The sequence below is a fragment of the Triturus cristatus genome, chromosome 4_2 (genome assembly GCF_964204655.1).
Source record: "Triturus cristatus chromosome 4_2, aTriCri1.1, whole genome shotgun sequence".
Classification (NCBI taxonomy): Eukaryota; Metazoa; Chordata; class Amphibia; order Caudata; family Salamandridae; genus Triturus; species Triturus cristatus.
Window position 1 is genome coordinate 547,214,383 of NC_140586.1, and position 14,457 is coordinate 547,228,839.

At 53.2% G+C, this 14,457-nt stretch overlaps 1 protein-coding gene across 1 annotated transcript in view; it reads right to left on the minus strand.

The window, feature by feature from the left end:
* The window catches only part of HFM1 (helicase for meiosis 1), a 3,754,865-nt gene that overhangs the window by 2,004,618 nt on the left and 1,735,790 nt on the right, over positions 1-14,457 (minus strand). The window lies entirely within an intron of this gene.

Genomic DNA, 14,457 nt, shown 5'->3' on the forward strand with positions numbered 1-14,457 from the left:
GGGAGAGAGATCTGCCACTGACCCAATCGCGGTCCGTGAGCCACCACTGCAACTGTCTCGCAGTGCCCTCCGAGATCAGGATGTGGTCAGACAGGTTGCCCTGATGTTGAGCCCACTGGAACTTCAGGTCCCACTGCAGAGCCCGCATCCCCACCTGGCGTGATGTACCAGCAGGATGCAGGAGGCCATCAGATCCAGCCGCCATAGGGCCATCCTGACCAAATCTCGGGACAAAGGCTGAAAGATCGGAATCAGAGCCTGAATATCCCGAACCCGCTGTTTGGGAGGATAGATCCGAAACTGCGCCGGGTCCAGAACCGCTCCGATGAAGAGGAGCTTCTGGGAGGGACTCAGACGTGACTTCGGCCCATTGATGGAGAACCCCAGTGAATGCAGGAGGTCAGCAGTAGTCTGGAGGTGAGAGATGACTGTTCGGGGCGAGCCCGCCTTCAACAACCAGTCGTCGAGATAGGAGAAGACTGGAACCCCTAATCTGCGCAGATGAGCTGCGACCACCGCCATGACTTTTGTGAACTCCCGAGGGCACTGGTGAGGCCGAAGGGGAGCACTGTAAACTGAAAGTGTTCGTGGCCTACCGTGAACCGCAGGTAACGCCGGTGGGCCGGCAGGATGTGGATGTGGAAATAAGCGTCCTGCAAGTCCAACGCTACCATCCAGTCTCCAGGGTCTAGGGCAGCCAGAACCTGAGCTAAAGTTAGCATCTTGAACTTCTCCTTCCGGAGGAAGGCGTTGACGCTCCTGAGGTCCAAGGTAGGGCGTAGGCCCCCTTTGCCCTTCTTGGGAACCAGAAAGTAGTGGGAATAACAACCCCCATCCTACTTCTGGGCCAGGACTGCGCTTGATGGCCCCCTTGGCCAAGAGGGCCATAACTTCCTCCTGCAGATGTTGCAAATGATCCCCCGACATGCTGTGGTACTGCAGTGGCATGGCTGGAAGGGTCGCCTCGAAGGGGAGGGAGTAGCCCCTTCGGACGATTTGCAGCACCCACCTGTCCGAAGTGATGGTACGCCAGTGGAACAGGTGATGGCGAACTCTGACTCCCACTGACGTGGAATGGTCCTGAAAGCTCGGACTAGGAAGGCTTTGAGGCAGATGCTGCGGGAGCGGATGTGGACTGACCCGCTCTCTGTCCCCCTGCTCCACCACGGCGGAATCTATGTCCGTGACCGCATTGAGGCTGGTTCTGCGGCCTGTGGGTGGACGAACGTGCGGGGGCGCCCCTTCCTTGGCCACGAAAGGGGCAAAAAGCAGAAGTTTGCTGGCGCTGGGCCGACAGACCCAAGGACTTGGCCGTAGCCCTGGAGTCCTTAAAGCTCTCCAGCGCGCTATCTGCGTTGTCCCTAAAAAGGCGATGGCCATCAAAGGGCATGTCCATGAGAATGCTCTGGACATCCCCTGAAAAATTTGTGGACCTCAGCCAGGCGTGACGACGAATCGCCACCGTCGTTGCAATCGCTCTACCTGGCGAGTCCGTGGTGTCAAGTCCAAATCTAATGGAGTACCGTGCTGCATCACGCCCCTCAGCAAGAGCCTGGGCAAGTCATGTCCTGGCCTCCTCTGGACACTGGGGCAGCACGTCCACCACCGTGTCCCACAGAGAGTAGGTGTAGCTGTCCAAAAGGCATGCGGTATTAATGGACCGCAACCCAAGACTGAGGGAAGAAAACAGTTTCTTGCCAAACTGTTCCATCCTTTTGGATTCCCTGTCCGGAGGAGCGGACGGGAAGGTGGTTTGGGACGAGGAGGCCTGGATAACCAGACTCTCAGGGGTTGGGTGTACGGACAGAAAGCAGGGGTCGCCCGGAGCTGGGTGGTGGTGCCAGGCCACGTTCCGATCCACAGGAGAGACTGTGGAGGGCTTCGACCAAGTGCCCATCAGAACGTTGGTGAGGGCCTCATTAAACTGCAGCATAGGCTCCGAAGAGCTTACTGGCAGTTGAAGCACCTCAGTTAGGAGGTTAGTTCTCACGGCTGCAGCAGGGAGCTCCAGGTGCAAGGCCTGGGCCGCCCTGCGCAGCACCACAGCATAAATAGCACCCTCCTCCGTAGCCACGATAGGAGAAGTGTCTAGACCACTGGCCAGTCCTGACTTAACTGGCACTGCTGTACCAGAGGGTCCTCAGGCCCCTCCCAATCCCCCCCTTCATCTGTGTCCTGGTAAACAGGCAGAAATGACGGAGCCGGGTCATAGGCGAAAGGCTCACCCATCGAGCGGCGCCGCTCCGACGCCGGACCTGGACCGGGGCTGAAACCAGGGACGGCGTCGTCCGAGGACGGTGCCGGGAGCGACTCCATGGGGGTCGACGCCGGCGGAGGAGTCGTGAGGTCAACGGCGTCGACCGGGATCCAGGCCTGGATCCCACTGGAGCCTACGGCGTCAGGTCCAAAGCCCCCGGATCGCTAGGACCCCCAGTCGGACATGCGGGGTCCAGAGGCGCGCTGGCAGGCCTCGACGGTGGGAAGAGAGTCCTCATGGCCACGAGGAAGTCTTGAATCTCGCCCGGAGTTGCATGAAGCCCAGGGACCGGAGGGTGTGGGGCCGGATGCAACTCCTGCAGCTCCGGCGGAGCCGCACGGGTGTAGCCACCCGAACCCTGGGCCGAGTCGCACGACCGGCGAGGGTAGTCAGAAGAGCGATGTCGCTTCTTCGACTTCTTTTTGCCATGCCTCAACTTACCTGAGTGCGTGGACTTGGATCCCGACGAGCGGTGATGACTGCGGCTCCGCGACCGGTCCCTCGACTGAGACCTTGAGCGGTGCGGAGCCAACTGCCGGATCTCGAGGAGCTTCCGGGACCACTCCCGCCTAGCTTTCGACGTCAAGGCCCGGCAGTCGGGGCACGACTTGTCATCGTGGTCGGCCCCAAGAAAGTAGAGACACCGATGGTGGGGGTCGGTAACCGACATCAGTCGGTGAAAGACGTCACACGGCTTGAACCCGGGCATCCCTACCGGCACCAGGAGTCGAAGTCGACTCGAAAAAGATAGACAAAATGTCCAAAAAGTTAGTCAAAAAATGCCTAAGGGTACGCTCTTCCCGGATCTGCTGGTGCGGAAAAAAAAAGAACTGACATCAGCGCACGAAGGCGGCGTCTAAGTACTCGGACGACGTCATCCTGGCGATCACGACGCTGACGACAGATGCGGGGCCACAGACGACGCCTACCGACGCGCAAGGGTACTGCTGACGAAAAATCTTTCCGGATCCAGCCTGACGCCTGGGGATATTCTAAGGTAAGGAATCAAACTATCGTGTTTCTTTCAGATTGTGTAATTAAAATGATTATATTTAACATTATTTAACACCCTGGAATCCCATAAACATTCTCTTCACAAAAATACATACAAAAACTCGAATAATATGGTGGGCTGCCAAGCCTCCTAGAGGTTTGTATGGATGTCCCAGCTTTTCCTTAAATAAAAGAAGCTCCTTTTGTTGTGTGGCCTACAAGGAACAGATACAATATTTACTCTGTGGAATTTTCAAGTTGCTCTTTGCGTCCCATCTTCCCTATTGAATTGGATCTGACCGTACTGTAATATCGCAAGACAGCATAAATTGTTCCATGTCCTCTCTATCGCCACAGACATTTGCCTGCATTCGTTGGTTTTCTTCTATTGTTAGTGGCATTTATTAACAGGCAACAACCCCTAGCCAGTGCAAAGAGTCTTCTTTCTCTATGGTTTGACAGCAGGACATGATATTGTTGGGCTTTCTACGATGGAGCTAACAAGCCAGCATTGCCTCTGAGGTGTACATTTCCTAAGGCGTCTATTTTTTGGTTTAGCCTTTGGTTAAGAAATTGCTTGTGAACAATGGCATTTATCCTCTTCCTTTACAGAAGATTAATGTCTGAAGTCATGGACAGACCCAGTATCCTGGCTTCCTTTTCCCTTTGGATTGCGTATGTTGATTTTATATGCACAGAAAAATGTTCTTTCAAGGATTGATAGACTAAATTTGAACCTTGCAATCTAAAGGCATTTGTACAAGGAAATTGCGTGGTGAAGTGGCAAATTTTGCAGGCTCTGCGTTATTTCCAAAATGCATGTATGCGCAGTATTTACAAGAATACGGCACACTCCTGTGTTTTCCCTAGCGCTGGCGCTTTAATAGCTGCCTAGCACCAACACAGACACCCTTGCGCCATAGTGCAAGTGTACCTGCATTGCAGGGATGATTGTTCATGTGCAGGAAGGTGTGCCTTCCTGCACATAAACAATCAATGATGACGATTTTCTGCTTATATGTGTGTTGCATTCTGCAGCACACATTGATGTAGGAAATTGCCATTATTTAATTACTGTTTTTGTGCAACAAGGGACCCTTTCCTGCACAAAAACAATCATTAATGCTGTTTTGCTCTTTCTATATGAGCTGCAGAATGAAGCACACATGGAAAAAGCAAAAACAAGGAGAAAGAAAAGCGTTTGCGTTAGTGTTTTGACGCTGCCTCTAATTCACAGATCCTTGTAAATCTGGCCATCATCAAAAAGCAATGGGTTTTGCAGTGGAACGCCCACAGCAACACCCATTGCATGCGCCTTTCACCAGATACCTGTGTGAAAGGGGTACTATATTTACAAAGCGGAATTAAGCCATGCAAAGTGGCTTAATGCCGCTTTGTAAATACGGTGGAGGACATTGCACCACGGAACGTCGAAAAAAATGACGTTCCTGTGGCGCAATCCAGGGCCGGACTGGCCGTAGCGGGCACCGGGCAATCCCCCGGTGCGCCACACGGTTGGGGGCCGGTTTTGGGTCCCTGGGGGCCGTTTTTGTTACAGGGCCATTTTTGCAGCATAGCTGCAAAATCAGCCCTCTAACAAAATCGGCCGAAAACCAGACCTGGCAAAGAGCTCGGCGGCACCCCCAAGCCCCGGCGGGGCCAGCCGAGCACTTTGCCAGGGCAAGTTTTGGTTCCCAGTCCGGCCCTGGCGCAATCCCCTTGTACATGTGCCCCACAGTCTTTTTAGCTCATACTTAATAGGACCCATCTGGTAGCTGAACTTAATGGAGGAGTAGCCAATGTTCAATTTGAGTGCCACATTAAGAAAGCTTGATGGCAATTTAAGGAGTGATTTCACAATGTGAAGAAGCCAAAATGAAGGAACTTCTTTTTAAGAGAGCTTTGTGCAGAGTCCTTGGACAGAGCTAAAGTTATTGAGGAAAACAAAAAATGATTTTACTATGGAAAGTCTGAATTAACTATAACTAGTCTAGCGCTATTACCACCAGAATGAGATGGCACTTGGAGCCCTGTCATGGAGAAACCTGACGCATTTCAACCCAACAGCCTTGCTTGCATAAGCAAGGCCATTTAGTTGAAACTTGTGGGGTTTCTCCATTTGCCAAATAAAACACTTGCATCTGAGATTCTGGAGTGCTAAAGTGACGTTACAGTTAGTTAGGTGAAAATGTCACCATCAACATAATATTTTAAACAAAAAAAAACACAGAAATTCACCAGTTATAGTTAACTGAAGTAACTGTACTTTGCTCAATGAAGTTACTATGATGTGTGCCCTGTCATGCACAGTGTTGCTGTAAATGATGTAATTTTAGATATCAGTGATGTTTTTCAATGTTGTGATTGAACATTTCATAAGTGATGGAATACAAAAGGGTTAAGCAGTGGATTGCAAGGGCAAAAGTTATAGATACTTCATGGGGGGGGGGGGCGCCCTATCACTCCCTCAAAATGATTATATCGACCCCAGGGAATAGGGTACCTGGAAACTTTTAAGTGCTTGAAGAGAAAGGCTGCACGCACCTCCCCAAAATAAAGAAATCGATCTTTTATCACGCACCCTCCCCCTTTTTACATATATTTAGGTGAACACTCAGACCTTTCTCTACCTGGGGGGAAATTCTAAATAGGGTAGATCTTCAGTACAGCTAAAAAAATGTACGGTTTTGGCCTCCAGCGAGGGTATCCCAGACCTGCCCACTTATATTTAAAAAAATATCTTTTTCTAGCACAAAGGAGTCCTGAGTTCTAAAATGGCTGCTGCAACAGCTTTGCTCATGTTGTGGCAGGCAATCAGATCTTATTCTTTGATCTGTTGAGTCTGCAGAGCTGCTATGACATGAAATGTACATACATTGTAAAACTTAACTTCTCAAAAGAGTCTAAAGGAATTTACACCAAGTCACAAAAGACACAGTTTCTAGGTAAAGATCTAGCTTTCTGCAAAATTTGGTGACGTTCCGTTCAGCCATTTTGGCTGTAGCTGTGTCTAATTTTCCTAAGTGAAGTTGCATGGGAAAACGAGCTTCGTGACCCCTTTGGTTTTTTGGCCCCTGCTTGACGGATCACTCTGAATCATTCCAAAAAGGAGCTGTCACTTATATGCTATATGAATGAAATGTTTCATCTGTCACTTTGTCTTCCTGTAGCTTGAACAGCTTTTTACACTATTTAAAATTGTGAAATCTACAATTTGTAGGCTTGTGTGTTTTACTGGATATTAGCAAGATTTTTTGAAGAGATATTCTATTTTTTGCAATGTCAAACAAACATCACTTCAGAGAAAATGAAAATAGCAACAGGGGGGCTCTGACTAGTGGGATATGGGAGAGGATGGTTGGTAACTTATGCTGTTATTTCACAAAAAGAACAAGTTACTTACCTTCGGTAACAATGTATCTGTAAGAAACATTAGTTAGATTCCTCACCTTAGAATATCCCCAGGCGTCAGGCTGGATACGGAAAGATTTTTGTAGCAATACCCCTTGCGCGTCGGTAGGTGTCGTCTGCGGCTCCGCGTCCGTCGTCAGCGTCGTGCGCCGGAATGACATCGTCGGAGTACTTAGACCCCGCCCTCGCGCGCTGACGTCAGTTCTTGTACATAGCTTTCCGCGCCAGGGACGCTGAGCCATGCAAGAAACCGACACTGGTGCCAAAAAATCTAGGGCCCTGAAAGGGAGAACCTTAACCCTAGATGTCGGTTCGCAGAACGGGGAGGCTGGGTGGGTCGGTGAGGAATCTAACTAACTAATGTTTCTTACAGATACATCATTACCGAAGGTAAGTAACTTGTTCATCTGAAAGAAACACGTTAGTTAGATTCCTCACCTTAGAATAGATACCCCAGCAATACCAACCCCGGAGGTGGGTCTGCGAACCAAGATCACACCAGAAAGTCCTGGAGAACAGAACGGCCAAAGCGGCCATCTCTCTGGACTTGGCTGTCCAGGCAATAGTGCTTGGCGAACGTGTGCAGTGAAGCCCACGTCGCCGCCTGACAGATGTCCTGCAAGGGGACTCCCCGTCCCAGGGCAGTTGTCGCCGCTGTGGCCCGGGTGGAATGGGCTCTCAGCCCAACAGGAGGGACCTTTTTCGCCAGGGAATAGCAGAGTTTAATACACAATGTAGGAGAGTAGGGTCTGCTTTCTATGTTCACCCCCACTTTTTGCTTTTGCTTCACTGGTTTTCGACTTAGATGTGGCTGTGGGCCTGCTAATCAGACCCACAGGCCAGCTGTTCTCTCTCTAAATTCACACTATGTACTTTAGGTGCATAACCCGATTGGTAAGGATCACCTTTTTGGACCCTGTACAGTGTACCTTAGGTACCCAGGGCATAGGTGTACCCTAGACCTACCAGGGGCTGCAGCATGTATTATGCCACCTCTGGCTGGCCTTCCATTATGACACAACTGGCTGATCACTCAGCTGGGGCAAGGTTGTGTAATCACCCCTTGCTTAGGTGTAGTATTCCTATACCTACCTTATATATATACACATGGCTAACCTATCAGTCACTCCTATGGCAGGCCTTAACAATCCTGAAGGCAGAGTGCTTGGTAACATGTGAGATGGTGCTCTAGCATGAGCTGAGCCTGTCTGCAGCTTTCGGAACCATGTCCTTATAGCTGTTCTATGATATCGCCTACCATATACTCTTAAAGTACCTTATAATCCTCGCGGTTATGGTAACTATGGTTTGGCTTTATCAAAACATGTCGTGTAAGGTGTCTAACACTTTGGAATACTACCCCACACCATTTCTGGCGGTGAGGATAGTATTCCCCCCTTCTAGAGGGAGAAGACATGTTGAAGACCTACTACCCGGTTAAAGTTAACCAGAGCCCCAGCGTCACAAAATGGACGCTGCTGCCACAGACACGAGTCTGACCTCCTGTTGCTGGGAGACCTTCCAGCGAGGGAGGCTTGGACAATAGGTTTCCTGCCTTGGGAGGTGCTAGCACCACCCTAGACAGGCCTTAGTGTATTGGGGCACGGATGGGTGAATGAAACGAGACACTGCCTGGGGCACACAAGGTGTCCCATGCATAGTCCAGTTCAAACCGGTGCTGGGGCACTCCAGCCCCAGTCCTGGCACGAAACTGGACAAAGGGAAGGGGGAGTAACTACCCCCCTCCCTGGTCCCACCCATATGAGGGACCTAGCAGGTAACCCAGCCCCCCAGATTAGTATAAGAGTGGGAGCTGAGTCCCTAGGACTTTGGATTATCCTGATAACTGAACTTGAACAGAAACTCTGGACCTTCGACATTCGACTACAGAAGAAGACTGAAGAATCTCCCTTGTGGCCAAGGAGTGACCACCCTGTGCAAACAGGCACCATCAAGCGACCTGCTGTTTGCTTTGCTCAACATTCTAGGAGGAACCAACTGCAGAGTCCGACCAGCGCCTTGACTTCCAGACTTCTCTGACCCTGATCCACATCCACAGCAAAGCTGAGATCCGTGGAGGCAACGAGAGACGTGGGACCGGCTACCTGGGAAAATTGGCGACTTGCTTCCAGCGCAGCTTTTGAGGTATCCTCGAAGTTGTGCTCTGGGGATTGAGAAGCCCCAACCCCGAGCACCATCTGCACTGAAGGTCAGCCCTCCACACTCCACGAGTTCTGCGTGGGGCCCTTCTGCATTTTCCTGCTTGACGCGTCTGTCCAGTTGCTTGCCCGTTGGCTAGTGACCTCTGCGACGACGAACCTGTAACTTTCCACTGCTGGTTTGGCTCCTCCAGACTGGCCCTTGCTTCCCTGTGAAAGAGAAGCACCTCAGGCCTTCCTGGTCTGCAACAGAAGCGAATCCTTTATTCTGCGTGGGTTGCGCTTGCCAAGGCTTGTTGTGTCCCAACTCGACATCGACGCCGCCGACAGCAAGAGCCCTTGTGGGACAGCTCGACTCCTGGTTCTGGTTGTCCTCGACGCCTCCTGGTACCCGTGGCTGCTGCGACAAGCTTCACCTCTTCACCTGCATCTTCACAACATCGCCTGGTTCCTTCCTGGTTCCTTCCCGGCTCCTGGCTGGTGACCTAGACTCTGTCCCCTCTGCTTGCAGGTATCCTCCTTCCTATTTCCATCCTTGGAATCCACCGGACACTCTTCACTGACTGCCTGTCAGCATCTTTCTTCAGGCATCCATAGGAGTCGACGACGAAACCCGACGCAAGTTCACACCTATGCACCAGAAGCCCGTGGGCTAGGTAACTTGAGAACTCCGGTGCTCACAAGGGTATTGACTATCCAAGTGTCTAGTTTCCAAGTCTCTAACTCCTAGTTCCTTCCGAAGTGTCCTAAAACTCTTAATTTCTAAATACTACTATTTCTATCGACTTTAACGCATTACGCGTGAGTGTTTCCACTCTGCACCTGAATCCCGTGGGCCTCCCACTGCCTAACAACTGATAGGATAGTGTAGCCCCAGCGATTCCCTAGGCCTAGGCCTAACCTGTGTTCGTGACAGTGGTTCTTATATCACTTACTTAGTATATGGTTTGCGTGGCCCCTAGGGCCTAACTGTATTACTTACCTGTGTGACTTATGTATGCTTAAATAAGACTGTGTTGTACTTACCTCGAATCTCATAAAGAGTGCTGAGGGTATTTTGACTACAATAAATACATTCTATTTTTATAATATATCTGTTGTGGTGTCCTTTCATTTGGTATTCAAGGGATTGCAAATGGTATATCAGCTGGCTTCACATGCCATACAGAGTTTAGCCTAAGACTGCTCTTGTCCATGCTAACACTAGGATAGCTGGTCTATAAGGTTGACTTTACAACCAATCACCATACGGGTTGTTTGGACTGATACAAGGTGTACACTAGAACTAGTGACATCATATATCAGGCCAACTTCTCACACACAACACGACCCATCGCGAGATGGTCCGCTTGTGCACAGCTTTACCCTTCTTAGCACCTACATATCCAACAAAAAGTTGGTCGTCCACCCGGAACTGTTTTGTGCAGTCCAAATAAAAGGACAGCGCACATTTTGGGTCCAGACGGTGGAGCCTCTCTTCATCTTTTGAAGGAGGCGGAAAGAAGGTGGGCAGCGTGACAGATTGCCCGATGTGAAAGGGAGTTACGACTTTAGGAAGAAAAGAAGGACGTGTCCGGAGGACAACCTTATCCGGATGAACCGAAATGAAGGGAGGCTTAGCTGACAGAGCCTGGAGCTCACTCACCCGCCTAGCGGAGGTGATAGCCACCAGGAAGGCAGTTTTCAGAGTCAGTAGACAAATGGGACAGTTGTTAAGGGGCTCAAAGGGAGCGCACATCAGAAAAGTGAGAACAAGGTTCAAGTCCCACTGAGGCATTACGAATGGAACAGGAGGGAACATATGAGTAATGCCCTTGAGAAAACGTGAAACAACAGGGGACTTGAAAAGAGAAGGCTGATCAGCAAGCCATATGAAAGCAGAGATTGCAGCAAGATAACCCTTCAAAGTGCCCAGAGCAGAGCCCTGCTGGGCCAAAGAAAGAAGAAAGAGGAGAACCTCAGAAAGAGGGGCAGAAAGGGGATCCACAGCCTTTGCTGTGCACCATGCCACAAATTTGTTCCACCGGCAGGCGTATACCGTCTTTGTGGAGGGATGCCTGGCTGCCAGAATGACATCACAGACTTCAGGAGGCAAGTCAAATGGCATCAACTGTCGCCGCTCAATCTCCACGCATGGAGGTGGAGGCTGGACAGGTTCGGGTGGAGGACCGTCCCCTGTTGCTGCGACAGAAGATCCTCCTGAAGAGGCAGTCGTATCGGGGGATCGATGGACATACTGAGTAGCTCGGGATACCAGTACCTTTGTGCCAAATCTGGAGCCACCAAGATGACTTGGGCCCGGTCGCGCCTGATCTTCTTCAGCACTCTGGGCAGAAGTGGTATAGGCGGAAAGGCGTACAACAGACCGCAACTCCACTCGCGACGAAAAGCGTCTCCGAGCGAGTGCCACCTTGGAAATTCCAACGTGCAGAACTGCTGACATTGCGCGTTCTCTTCGGTGGCGAATAGATCTAACCAAGGCTCTCCCCACTGCAGAAAGAGACCTTGCTCCACGTCTGAGTTCAGACGCCATTCGTGATCCATCATGCACCGGCGGCTGAGTTCGTCTGCTCTGGCGTTCAGAGAGCCCGCCAGATGTTGAACCACCAGGGTGATGCCCTGATGTTCCAGCCATGTCCAGAGGCGCAGTGCCTCCTGACAAAGGGTCCACGACCCCACCCCGCCCTGTTTGTTGCAATACCACATGGCGGTGGTGTTGTCCGTGAACACCTGCACGACACTTCCCCGGACAGAGGGAAGGAAGGCTTTTAGTGCAAGTCGGATCGCCCTCAGCTCCAATAGGTTGATATGGAGCCGAGTTTCCACCGGAGACCAGAGTCCTCTGATCTCCGCCTCTCCCATATGGCCCCCCAATCCCAGGAGGGACTCATCCGTCACTACGACATGCTCCGGTTGGGGTAGGGAGAGGGATCTGCCGCTGACCCAATCGCGATTCATGACCCACCACTGCAGCTGGTTCGCAGTGCCCTCCGAGATCAAGACATGGTCGGACAGGTCGCCTCGATGCTGGGCCCACTCTAACTTCAGGTCCCACCGCAGAGCCCGCATCCGCCACCTGGCGTGAGGTAACAACAGGATGTAGGAGGCCATCAGCCCCAGAAGCCGCAGCACCAACCTGACTGAAACCCAGGACAGAGGCCGGAAGATAGAAATCAGGGCCTGAATGTCCTGGACCCGCTGTTCCGGCGGATAGACCCGGAACTGTGCCGAATCGAGAACCGCCCCAATGAAAAGGAGCTTCTGGGAGGGACTCAGGTGCTACTTCGGCACATCGATGGACAACCCCAGCGAGTGCAGGAGGTCGGCCGTAGTCTGGAGGTGGGAGACGACTTGCTGGGGCGAGCCCGCCTTCAACAGCCAGTCGTCGAGATAGGGGAAGACTGGAACCCCTGATCGGCGCAGATGAGCTGCGACCACCGCCATCACTTTCGTGAACACCCGAGGGGCACTGGTGAGGCCGAAGGGGAGCACGGTGAACTGAAAGTGCTCCTGACCCACCGTGAACCGCAGGTAACGCCGGTGCACCAAGAGGACGGGGATGTGAAAATAAGCATCCTGCAAGTCCAACGCTACCATCCAGTCTCCAGGGTCTAGGGCAGCCAGAACCTGAGCTAAAGTGAGCATCTTGAACCGGTCCTTCCGGAGGAAGGAGTTCACGCTCCTGAGGTCCAAGATCGGGCGTAGGCCCCCTTTGCCCTTCTTGGGGACCAGAAAGTAGTGGGAATAACAACTACGACCTACATCTGGACCAGGAACGCGCTTGATGGCCTCTTTGGCCAAGAGGGCCGACACTTCCTCTCGTAGAAGATGCAAATGATCCCCCGACATACAGTGGTTCAGCGGCGGCATGGCTGGAGGGGTCGTCTCGAAGGGGAGGGAGTAGCCCCTTCGGACGATTTGCAGCACCCACCTGTCCGATGTGATGGAGCGCCAGTGGAGCAGGTGATGGCGAACTCTGCCGCCCACTGGCGTTGAATGGGCCTGAAAGCTCGGACTAGGAGGGCTTTGAGGCGGATGCTGCCGGGGTGGATGTGGACTGACCGGCACGTTGACCTCCAGTACCGCCTCGGCGGAATCCACGTCCGCGTGCAGGTTGGTTCTGCGGCCAGTGGCTGGGCGGATGTGAGGAGGCGCCCGTTCCTTCGCCACGAAAGGGACGAAAGGCGGAAGTTTGTGGCCGCGGGGCCGAAAGACCCAAGGACTTGGCTGTGGCCCGGGAGTCCTTGAACCGAGCCAGCGCACTGTCCGCCTTCTCACCAAAAAGGCGAGTGCCATCAAAGGGCATGTCCATGAGGGAACTCTGGACATCCCCCGAAAATGACGTGGACCTCAGCCAGGTGCGATGCCGAAGCGCCACCGTGGTGGAAATCGCCCGACCCAGCGAGTCCGTGGTGTCAAGTCCACACCGAATGGCGTGCCGTGCTGCATCTCGATCGTCAGCAAGTGCTTGAGTGAGTCGTGTCCGGGCCTCCACCGGGCACAAGGGCAGCACGTCCTCCACCGTATCCCACCGAGAGTGGGAATAACGGTCCAAAAGGCAAGCGGTATTTAAAGACCGCAGCCCCAAACTCAGGGACGAGAACAGTTTCTTGCCAAACTGTTCCAACCTCTTGGATTCCCGATCCGGAGGAGCGGACGGGAAGGAGGATTGGGTGGTTGAGGCCTGGATAACCAGACTCTCGGGGGGTGGGGTGTTGGGAGAGGAAACTGGGGGTCGCCCGGAGCAGGGCGGTGGCGCCGGGCAACGTTCCGGTCCACAGGAGGAACTGTGGAGGGCTTGGACCAAGTGCCCTGCAGAACGTCTATGAGGGCCTCATTAAACTGCAGCAGAGGCTCAGTGGAGCTTGCTGTCGGTTGAAGGACCTCTGTGAGGACGTTAGTCCTCACGGCCACAGCAGGCAACTCCAGCCCTAGGGCTTCGGCCGCCTTGCGCAGCACCACTGAAAAGGCTGCACCCTCCTCCGAGGCCACAGTCAGAGGAGAGATGAAACCAGCGTCCGGGGAGGTATCCAGACCACTGGCATCCTCCAGTTCGTCTGCCCAGTCCTGTGAAAGTTGACCCTGGAGGGCCATAGGGTCCTCAGACACCTCCCAGTCGCCCCGTCATCCAATTCCTGATAAACAGGAGGAACGATCGGAGCCGGACGGTAGATGAAATGGTCATCCATTAGCGTCGGGTCCCGACAGGGGCTAAACCGGGGAACGGCGTCGTCCGGAGACGGCGGAGGAGGCGTCGTGAGGTCGACCGGCGCTGACCAAGATCCAGGCCTGGATCCCTCGGGGACCTGCGGCATCGGGGCCGGAGCCGTCAACGGCGCCGGGGCCGGAGCCACCGCCACGCGAGGTCACCCAGTCAAACCTGCGGGGCCCGAAGGCGCGCCTACAGGCGTCGACGGCGGAGCCAGGCCCCTCATGGCCGAGAGGAAGGCACTGACCACCGCCGGAGTCGCGTCAGTACCAGGGACCGGCGGGTATGGGGACGGACACGACTCCCGTGGCTCCGACGGAGCCGCGACCACCCTATCCCTCAGCCGAGTCGCGCGACCGGCGAGGGGAGTCCGAAGAGCGATGTCGTCTCTTGGACTTCTTGGAGTGCTTCGACTTACCCGAAGACCC